The 11,467-nt window shown below is 47.6% G+C and overlaps 1 protein-coding gene across 1 annotated transcript in view; it reads right to left on the bottom strand.

The window, feature by feature from the left end:
- Positions 1–11,467, bottom strand: part of CDX2 (caudal type homeobox 2) — a 22,271-nt gene that overhangs the window by 7,009 nt on the left and 3,795 nt on the right. The gene's annotated exons all lie outside the window — the stretch shown is intronic.

The following is an 11,467-nucleotide window of genomic DNA, read 5'->3' as shown; positions in this document are numbered from 1 at the left end:
GCTGGGCGTCACAGCAACCCACCCACCCCTGGCACGGGGCAGCGGCAGCGCCGGGCACCCGCCGCGTCCCGCGGCAGGACGGAGCCGCCGCGGGGGGCAGCCCGGCCCCACGGCGGATAACGAGCGGCCCCTGTCAGGCTTGTTTGTTTGTTTGTTTTTAACAGGCATTTGCACTGCCTCGGATCCCATTGGCTTTGACCCCAAAAAGCAGACTCCATCCATCAAGCAATTACAGAGCGGAAGTGTCACTTACATTGGTCTCTGCAGAGCTGGGAAGTGAAGGGAGGCAAATGTGGCCCCGCAAGATGAAGCTGGGAGTGAATGAGTTAATTTGGCGGGGTAGGACTTATCAGGAGCCATAGGAACAGGTGAAGGAAAGAACCACAAGGATCATCTCGCTGGTCCAGTACAATCACATGTATAGTATACACCACTATATTTCCCCAAACTTTAATAAATGTTAGACCTAGAACTCCAAAGACCATAGCTACAGAACAGTAGTGTGCCTGTGAAGGAGGGCTCAGGGGCATCTCCTGCCTCCCTACAGCAGCAGAACATTTTTTAGGCAAACTTGCTCAGAGAAAGTTCTAGAGGTTGAGATATTTTGCACCTAGTAACATGTAATTACTGAGGCCCACCATGGTATATGCCATAAACCTGGGAAGACTTTTGCTCAGACAGAGGGTGTCAGGGCCCTGAGTGCACTAACAGGCCTTAGTGGTCTGGACCAGTCTCAGCTGGGGCTTCCCCCAACACCCTGCCCATGGGACTAGGGGCTCCATTTAAGATCAGGCCTGGGCTTCAGTCCCTACCTGAGCTATGTTATAGGTGTACCCCTCTCCTGTCCTGACTCTGGCCCTGCCTCCTGGATGAACCTCAAACCTATACATCTGTAGAGTAAACAGATTGTCTATGGGGGTAGGTAGCTGTAGGTAACTAGAGCTACAGGTAGCTACAGCTGTAGGTAGCTTGTCTCCAGGATGGATCCCCTCATAGGTATGTTGTAGCATGTTTACAGTCCTGTCTTTGGCCTTGTCTCATGGAAGGACTTTGGACCCACATTGAAGTCTTGTTTCCTGTCTTGTCTCTGGCCCCATCTCCTCTTGTTCCTGACTGGACCCCCTGGATTGACCCTGGACCTAGTTCATTGCTTGCCTTGCCTGGGACTGTCAGTGGACCCTGTTACCAGCACTCAGCTCTGCCCACTATGTTCAGACCCTGCGGAGCTGCATCCTGTCAGCGAGGGCATGGCCCACGCTGGAGTCATGCTTGGCTCCCGGCTCATCTTCCCTTAGGGAGCAGCCAGCCCTCGCTGTGCCCCGACAGAGAGGGTGGGAAACCAGTGTGCAGTTGGAGCTTCATTTATTGGCTGTCAACCAATAGCTAACTGGCCACGGTAAACTGCAGGTAAACAACCTTGTTGTGGATCGCTCACTGTGCTGTATGTAAGTCTTTCAGGCTGCCGTGTGCTGCTTGTTAGCACATTGGAAAAGGCTGACTTCAGTGCAGTCAAGGAGTCTGTGGTTTTTGTTTCTGTTACCAGGTATAAGGCCCCACTGATGACAATATGGAATGGCCAAAAGTACCATTCAGCTACAGCTTGTGCAGATATGGCTGCCTATGCTGAAGCAGAGTTGCATCGGCATAGTGGCTGACACCCAGGGAGTAGTGAGGTGCCTTGGTTCCCCCAGCAAGGGCACTGTCTGGTGGGATAGGAGGTGGGGGACCAGTGGTGTGAACTTCCTGGGCTCTGTCTCAGAACCTTTTCTTTTGTTTTCCGGTCCATTCTGTCATGTCCCTTTGTACCTTTTTTGTTATAAAGTTCAATCTGTCCATCATCCTAATATGGAAACTGGCAGCTGAACAAATTAGTGGTGGTCTCAAGCCTTTGTAGGGACATAGCACCTGGTTCTGCTGTAATGTATCCTGCAGTYCAACAACTACCTGAGGGGCAAGAGAAGGGCAGAGTGCAGAAGGGCTGGACAATACAGGTAGTGAGTAGAAAGTGGTAGGAATTGCAGGCATTTGCTGACCAGCTCCAAAAGGTAGAATCGGGACCATGGAACAAGCTGAGCTTGGACTGGGAATGGCCAGCTGTAATTGCAGACCTTTCTAAATGCAAAAAACACATGTCCCTCGAAGGTGTCCCGTGTCTCAAGCCTGTCCCAGCCTTGCAGCACAAAGATGCTGAAATAAGATTAGCTTTGGCTGTGAAAAAACAGATAGCAATTCCCTTCTAGAAGCCCCAGGTTGCTATGGGTCAGCATACCAGCGGGGTGGAGTTGGCAGAGGACTGGTGACAGCTGTCCTCATCCTAGGCTGTTAGTTCTACCAGCAGCACAGGCTCAAATCTGCACACCTTGCTGACAATAACAGCAGAAATCAGTAACGTAAATTCAGCCCAGGTGGAGCATCTACCCTGTTTCTGCTGCCTTTGCCTTTCTGCTGAAGAAGTAAGCAGAAAGGAGCCAATCCTCTGGGACATTTTGCTAAGAGTAAGAGAGTGTATTCACATCCACAGATATCCAGCATTTCTTGCAAAGGTATGAGAAGGAATGTCTTTCCTAAACTGGCTTATGTGGTTTCAATGCCATCTATGAATCTGAGACTACATCTACACCAGTAAATTGAGCATGCCCCAGATCACTTTTCAGCACTGAGGCCAAATGTCACCAAATAATCCATATCCAGATAATTTACTCTCCAAAACAGTCTGGTTGCTCCCAGACTACATGCTGGGAATAGTCCCTTGGTTGTACTAACTCTTGAACCTTGTCCCGGAGCTATTCGGTAGAACAATATTTGGCCCAAGCCAAAAGCTAGCTGTGGACCATGCTATCAGTCTAACTGAATGAGTTGCAGTGCCTGGGAATATTCCCTGGCCCTTTTTAATTTATTAGGACAGACATAGGAGCAGGAACCCAGCCTAGCTCATCAACTTTTCTAGCTCATCAACTAGACATCTGGACAGCAGCAAGGAAGATTTGTCATCTGAGCAGGTACTGGATGACTCTGGAACATCTCTGTTAGACTGAGAGAAGAGATGCCACTTCATGAGCCAAGTACTCTGGTCTTGTTTTCGATATTGCAGAGAGAGTGTCATAGCAGTGAGCAGCTGGGTGCCAGTTTGAGAACCGTTGAACAAAACCAACATTGGCTTGAATTCAAAGTGTATTGTTGTAGGGAGCTGAGYGCGTGCTGATTTGGGAGGAAGCAGGGTTCCACATATCTTTAGTAAGACAAAGCACATAAAGCATGATATTCACAAAGGAAAAATATACTGAGTAAAATTAAACATCAGAAATGCTTCTAGAAATATTTAAAGTCAGATAAAAAACTTGCTGCTCATTCTTCCAGCATGAATCGTCAGTCTGTGCTGACATACTCCAAACAGTTCCCAGTAGTCCTTGCTTTTCCCTGAGGTGCATGTGTGGGCATCCTGAGCAGGCTGGGTGGCCAGGGGAGGCAGTGACATATTGGCACAAGCATGACAGAGCTGCCCAGAAAGGCACATTGGCTGCTGGAGTGTCAGTCTTTGGTGTCTTGTTCTTGTGGCTCTGCAAGCTGCTGGGATGCATTTTCTGATGTCCCTCTCAGTTGCTCCTGCAGGATCTCCCTTTGCTCTTGGCCTCAGAGCAGATCACATATGGCTGTCTGGGCATCCAGCTGATCACAGGGAAGCTCACAGGGCACAGGCAGTGTGTGGCCAGCTGCCAGGTTGGAGTGAGTGGCACTGCTGCCTGCTCTTCCCCTTCCTGTGGCATGAGTGACCTAACCCCTCGAATCTGAGACAGGAAAATTCAGCTTTGCTCCTTCCTTCTCAGTTCTGCAGTTGCGTTTTGCTGTCTCACATATAAAGGGCCAGCACCACTGCCTGTGTGAGGGCACCTCCCACCCCGTGGGGGATATAGGGTCACTCTCCTAGGCCAAGGAGGTGGGCTTCGAGGTGTCCTGGCCATGGGAAGGGTTGTGTGGGAGAGGAGGCCGCTGAGCTCTTGAGCTGAGATCACAGTGGGCGTTGCTGAGGGACTGCTGTGGCCTCACCATGTCAGCCCTGGGCTGCCCATCCTCAGGGAGCTGGTTTAGTTTGACTGGTGTCAATGCGGTGTTTTCGTGCTCCAGTTAAGGAGTGTGTGGCCACAGGCAAGGAGATAACGCAGGGCATGTTTTACCATCAGAAGCTGGCGGCAGAGGCCAAGCTTATGAGAATGGAAAACACCTTTGGAGCCATGACAGGAGCCTGGCTAGGGAGTGACAGAGAATAAAACAGAGGGTGCAAAGCAGTGCTGTGGCTTTGCAGGAGTAGAGTGTCATTACTGGGAACAGAAAAAGGATCATGTTTCTAGATCGAAATCCTGGAGGAAGAAATACACTTCTGATAAGACAAAGTCACTTTTCTTCTGAGTCACTACATTCCTGGGAATAGTTGTGCAAGATGTTTTTAGAGAGCCCATTTCAGCTCTCTGTAGTTACCTATACATATATAGATGCATATACACATATTGATGAGGGTCAAAGAGGATCTAAAATAAATGAGCATTATTGCCACAGAAACAACATACTGCACTTACTATATGTGGAAAAGGAGTGTTTTGAGGTCTTTTTCTTTTATTATTGTAATGTATGATTCATAAAGCAGCAATATTTATTTCAAACTAGAATAAAAATTCTTTGTCATTGCTGATAGGAGGTGATTCTCACCAGAAATTAATGTAAATTCCCTCTCTTATTTTCTTTAATTTTACAAATAATAATAAAAAATGCCTAGATTGGGCTAGGACTGGAATTTCCCTAAAATGTAATTGAATGTTTCAGTTATGGTTAAAGAAACCCTGATAGCAGTTACCCTGATAGTTAGCAGTTACACAACTCTTTACATCACTTCTAACAATCTCTATGAGAGGAATTGGCCCATTTTCAAACTGTGGAAAGAAGGGAAAATCTTGGATTCTACTCTCTCTTGATTCCTCCCAGATTTAGGAACTTAAATGCCTTTGAAACCTCAGAAGGACTCTGTTGCCATGTCTATCTCCCACTTGAGATACCTAAATACAAAATTGTGATCTTGAAAAYCCTGAGACCCAGCTAACCGTAAAGGCACCTGAAATCATCAAGCACCTAGTTTTACATATTTGAGTTTTACAGCTGGACTTTCTTCAAGGCTTAACTTACAACGGAGCCCTTGTTAGAAGCTATGAACTAGCCTTTCTGCTGCCTGTATCCCTGAGGGCCTCCTCCTGTATCAGGCTTGATGCAGAATGGAAGGGACAAGAGAGGTGGGGTCCCTCAGCCTTCTATATGGCTGCTCAGTGACTCCAGCAGCCATCCTTTTCTTCCCAAACCCCATGCTGGAAGCTTAGGTTTCCCCAAGCACTAAACTGGGAATCCAGATGCCTCATTCAGGGAGGCAAGGAGCAAGCAAGCCTTGGAGCCCTGATAGATTTTTCTGTTTTCATGATCAGCTCATGGCAGAAAAAGATTAGACTGCAAGAAATTTTGGCTTCTGGGGCTGAAAGCTTGTTTTGTTCGCCTCAAGAAAAAGGGACGTTCTGCAGAGAGTGGAGCACCCCTTTCCAAAGAATTCCAGAGATAAGACAGCTTTTTTTCTTACAAAGATCTTCAGCTCTGTGGAAGTTATCTGAAGGACAAGCCATGACTACATGGAAGGCAACAAGACATGTCAGGGGAACAGGATCTGACTCAAGCAAAACTACAAGAGCTTGCAACAGCTGCCGAAGAATACCTGGATGACTAAGGGAACAGGAATGCTTAGAGCAGGAAAGGTCTGTGTGCTCGACTTACTTCTCTGCAACAGTATTTGCTGTCGCAATGTTTTCTCTGTTTGGTTTGTTCACTTCTTTCCAAATAGTATAGGGAGTGCTTTCCTTCCAGCCCTGCCTTTACATCTCAGGACAGGAGCGGGGGAGTCAGATAATGAGTCCAGATGTTATATGTGGAATGTGTCTAGTTGTTTTCAGTTGGATTCAACTACTAGGGATCAGCAGATTGTAATGAGCAGTTAAAAACACCCAAGACCTTTAAGAAAGAAAACAATGCACTTTGGTTAATTGGGAGAATGGAATCAAAGTCTCTGCCATAGCCAATAGGTTAAATATTATGTTTTGACCAAAGAAAATTAGGAACAAAAGAAAAAGCTATTCTTTTTAGCTGCCATCTTGCCAATTGTTAATTGAGCTGGGGTCTGATGGCCGCTACAGATTTATAGCTAGACATTCACATGAGCATGAAATGAGAATCTTTTGGGAGATTTCATCTTTTTCCATATTTGTGATGCTTTGACAGCATCTGCAGTGGAATCGGTGGGGTGTCATCCCAAAATGGATGACACTTTGATTTAGAAATATACAAATAGAAAGAGATTCCTGAGTCTATGAGTCCAGTCTCCTGGCAACAAACTATTTGTTTTACTGAATAGCTTAAATGTTTTCTGTCCCTTTGCAAAGGAGTGTCCATCCCCCTCCTTCAAGGAAGGTGAATTTGGCTTCTGAAAGGGACGAAAACAGAGAAAGGAATCAGAGGTATTACAGAAGTTAAGACTAATAAAAGAAACCACCTATGTTCACCTTAGTCAAAGCACTGCAAGGCATGCAGGCAAGAAGGAGGAAGCAGCCCCTCCTCATCAGTAAGGGGAGAGGGAACGTCCTGCCCTCACTGAGGAGCTCAGCTAGAGCCTGGCACCGAGAGCTCTTTAGAGCTCCTGTGGGGTGATGGCCCCATCTGTCCCCAGAGGTTCAGGGCACTTCTCTTCTGCAGTGGTTTTCAACCACTAACCAGAGCTGTTTCCCCAGGGAGCAGCCTGGRCTATTTCTATGGATCATGTATGCATCACCCTGGCACTCGTTCTCTGCTTCATTAGGCCACCCCATGTCCTTTTTTACCAAATCGTCCTTATTTTCTCCATGAGCTACCTGTATAATCGGACATGCCTTTGCCAGATTCATGTCCTGCTGACTTTCCTTACCACTTATGAGCTGTTTGCTCCTGGAAGGCCTCCAATACAGCTTCTTTGGCATCAATTCAACTTTTGCTTTCAGCTATAACTGCTCTAAACTTCAGTATGTGGCCCTCCTGACTGCCAGTCAGCCTCAGGTGAGATCCAGGGCAAATACAGGGTCTTCTGATGCAAATTTTGGCTATGAAGCACTGCATCCAGCAGTGTTGTGTCAACAGAACTATAAACTCCACAACTTCCTCTTTCATGCCTGCCACTGATGTGTAGAAGAGAAAACTATGACCTTGCACAGTTCTCTGGAAGCAGGAGCTAAGTCTCCCACAGCAAAACTCCCCTCAGTTTCCAAAGGATGGGCTCTGCCTTCTGTTACACTGTTGGAGCATGTGCTTCTAGCCAACAATTTTCCTGCTTCACCTGTGAGTGGAAACAACACGCCTCACCTGGGCCACCTGCATGTGCAGAAAGCAAAGGGGTTCTTTGGAAATTGTTGCTTACTGCTGACTTTAGGGATTTTTCTTCTTTTTTATAAAGCCAATTGTCTTCATACTGCAGGCCCAGGGTGCTCAACAAACTACTTAAGGGCACAGAACTTGTGCTGGGGAGATGCTCAGGATTCGAGTAAGGAGGCATTTGTTTTAGATATCATCAAAGTCCTCTGTGTAAGTGCCTTACAATTCTCCCTATGGTGAGGTATGACACACATGCTCATTCCTTACTGGAAACCCCAAAAGCTTCCTTGGGAAATTCTTATTTTTGAGTAAGAGCTAAGTCAAGGAAAGAGATCCTATATGCCTTCTTATTGTAATGTGATGAGAGCAGGAGAATCTGCCAAGAGAGGGAGAGCAGAGGTCTCATTCCACTCTCCACCTACCTGCACTTTTGGGGCCAAACCCTCTGATTTCTTGTATTTTGCCCCTCTGCTGTGAAGAGTAGGGACTATGGTACCCCCATTGTGCAGGGACTGTCAGGGACATCTGCTCCAGCACCTGTCAGGCAGGCAAGGTGCAGACAGCTCTGGTCCATGGAGCCCCATCAGTCCAGCCTGGCTCGGCTCGCTGCTGCAGCAATGAGAGGTGGGGAGCTGCATGGGTGGTGAAAACGCCCATGGGTTGCAGGGCTCAGGCAGTGGGTCACTGCAACCAGCTTGCCTCTTCCACACGGTGCCTCTGGTTCAACACCATAGTCCAGTCACTGGACTCATCCAGATTCATGTAATTATCACCCCCAAATGAACAAAATAGCTAATTTGTGCCTTTTTACACTCCTTTATGGTGCACAAGGAATATAAAGGAAGGCAGAAGGTTGGTGTTTTATTTGTTTGGGGGATGGGAGGGGGTAAATGTTTGAAATTGAGTGTGTATATAATTTACTTGGTTGCTTCTTTTTAATACCAAGAATTTTGAGTTCTGCATTGCCTGGAAGATGCAGATGACTTAGAAATCATCAAGAATCTGAGGAGAACTCAGAAAATAAATGTTCACTAGCAAAGAGGGAAATAGATCTGGAATAGGGATGTTTAAAATGTGTTGGGTTTGTTTATTCATCTCTAATGAACATTTTGGAGACATGAGACCACTGTGCACATTGAGCAGTCTGCTTCAGTCAAGGCAAGCAACTCTCTGGAAAGTCCTACAAGCAAGAGCTGGAAATCCTAAAATTTTCAGTGTTCAAGACAGCTGGGAACATGCTGCTGAAGGGTTGTAGGAACTGTCCCAACCCAGGGGGACTGGGCTTAGGCGGGTGCAAGGAACGGCTGCTGCCACCACTGCAGTGGGGAGTCCCATGCCCTGCCAGCCCCGCACCACCCCAGTTCCACAGGCATGGAGAAATGCCAGCAAAATCATGCCAAGCAGCACCTATTACACCCACAGATCCATTGTGATTAATTTACTTATGATGGCCTTTCATAACTCTGTGGTCATCTTTTTTCGCGTTGCCATTAATTATTCCTGGAAGCAAATAAAAGGGCCCACTGATATCTCTCCCTCCCTCTCGCTACAGCCAGCTTTTCCTTAGGGAGAAAAAACTTGTACTCGTTTGCAGTGGGACAATGCCGACTTTTGAACCTCTAACCACTAAACAAACAAACCTTGCGCTCTGCTCCACAATCCAAACAGGGTTTATTGACAGGCGTATCACAGCAACGCATAGCAACTCAGGCAGCAGGGCCTGGAGATCAATGCTGTGGGGGCGGCCCTGGGCACCAGAGGGCATCCTCGAAGGCATGGCACCCAACCGGGGCCTGCCCATGCCCCAGCTCCCTGGGCATGGCCACCAGCCCTGGGGAGCCCTTCTGCCCTGTGGGGACAGCTCAGAGGAAGGAGTGTGTTACAGTGCCTGTGAAGCCCTATTAAGGTAATATTTTGTCATCCTTCCTGTTCCCTGACGCGACTGCTGTCCTCTTTCCGGTTTAAGGCTAGTGCTGAGGAGCTCAGACCCTTGGTTTGGGCACTAATCACTGTTCAGTCTTAGGCAACCCTGGGAAGCAACTGCTCCAGAAAGACCCAAGAATCCTTTAAAGGCAAGGGAAAATTGACTTGGCTCTTGCCTCCCCCGATCCAGAGTGAGTCACGGACATGCTGCCTGGACCCAGTAGGATGTGGTGTGTGTCAAGCCCACCTGCAAGGAGTATGACTGCCTCAAGTGCTGCACCCACTCTCTTTTGCCAGACCTGCCTTGGAGGCTATGCACAAGATGGAAAATGAAGTAAGTTCCTTGCACTGGAGATGCTGTGTCCCACCATGGCCTTCCCCCAGATGCAAGAGCCCTGGTTCAGGCTTTGCACAGCCATGCTGTCAGCCTGCCAGACAGCCAGCACCCAGCCCCTGGCCCAGCAAGCCGCAGAGCACGTGTAGTGCTCACATGCAGCGCAGTGGCTTTGCAGCCAGTGCTCACCACTTCCTTGTCCTCTCCTTGCCCATTGGGCAAGGCCCTGGCAAACTATTGCACCCTGTGCAGTCCTGCTGATCATGCTGGCATTTGGCTTTGGTCTTTAGCAAAAGGAGGAGAGGAAGGTCAGCATGGAGAAAAAAAAATGCCCCAAAGAAGACAAATAGAAACTTTTAAATAAATTTGATGAGAAAAACAGAATGACATGGGGCCCAACGCTGAAGAAGTCAGAAAAAAAACAATAAAACATTTGCAAAAGTGTCTGGGGCTGGACAGTGCTCCCATTCCTGGTGGGGTCCAGGCCCATGCCCATGCAAACTGGTCTCACACCCAGTCCTGGGCACTAGCTGCAGCGCAGCCACCCATGCCGAGAGCACCCGCTGGCAGGGCTTGATATAGTCCCCAGCCTGGCTGCACGGCTGCACTTCCCAGTGGGGTTTCTTCTGGCTGAGAGTGCGAAGTACACGCAGAAAAAAGCAAGGGCAACTTGGCCAAACTGATCAGACCTTTCTTATTTTCATCTGTGGCCAGGACTGGTGAGTTGGTTCATATTGCTATCCCTTGTCCCCACCATTTAACCAGAAAGTGGAAATGGGCCACAGTCTGTGCAAGGCAGGCTCTGTTAGAGCACAAGAACTGCTCATGGTGAGGCTGTGATCTACAAAGTCTGTATAAAGCAGATAAAACCTAGGAGACTTTCGGAAACTAACAACTGGAAAAAACTCCAGACAAGTCAAAAAGTATAAGATGAAAAAAAGCACATAATTTAAATGATGGGACATTACAAGCAGTGCAAAAGGGCACCAGACACTTTGCAATAGTACTCTGCACACACAAACAGGGATCCTCACTCCAGCACACAACTGGACACAATTTTCAGAGGAGACTTCCCTTCTTCCAATTTCTCTGCACTGCGGCTAATAAATCTGGCTGGATGACTATCAGCACCGGATTTATGGGCTGTTTTACAAGTATCTAACATTAAGCAATTCACTTCTGAACATTTAAGCACTGCCTTATCTTGTCTGCCCTGGCCCTTAGGGCAGGATGAACATTTTGCATATTTACGGTTACAAGAAAAATAAAATAAAATAAAATAAAATAAATGTGCTTTAATTGTTTTTCCTATTAAAATTCATTGTTAGCTCAACAACATTTCTAAGACCTTTCGGACCAATCCCTGAGATTCATCGGGGGAGCACTGACAGGCAGTGCCCGCGTTCCCCTGTTAAAATAAAATAAAATAAATGTGCTTTAATTGTTTTTCCTATTAAAATTCATTGTTAGCTCAACAACATTTCTAAGACCTTTCGGACCAATCCCTGAGATTCATCGGGGGAGCACTGACAGGCAGTGCCCGCGTTCCCCTGTTATCTAGCAAACTCCAGGGTAAAACAAAACAAAACAAAACAAAAAAAAAACCCGAAACGGAACAAAACGAACATAATAATAATAATAATAATAAAGCCATGGCCACGCTTCCCCCGGACGACGAGACACAGACACTGTACACTCTGTACACAAGGCCGCGGCCGGCCCCGCGGGGCGTCGTAGTGCATAGGCGGGGGGTCTCGGCGCCCGCCGTGCCCGCGAGGCCCCCGGCGC

This window comes from Apteryx rowi, unplaced genomic scaffold, assembly GCF_003343035.1.
Source record: "Apteryx rowi isolate R43461 unplaced genomic scaffold, aptRow1 scaffold_386, whole genome shotgun sequence".
NCBI lineage: Eukaryota > Metazoa > Chordata > Aves > Apterygiformes > Apterygidae > Apteryx > Apteryx rowi.
This window is presented reverse-complemented; position numbering and strand designations above follow the sequence as displayed.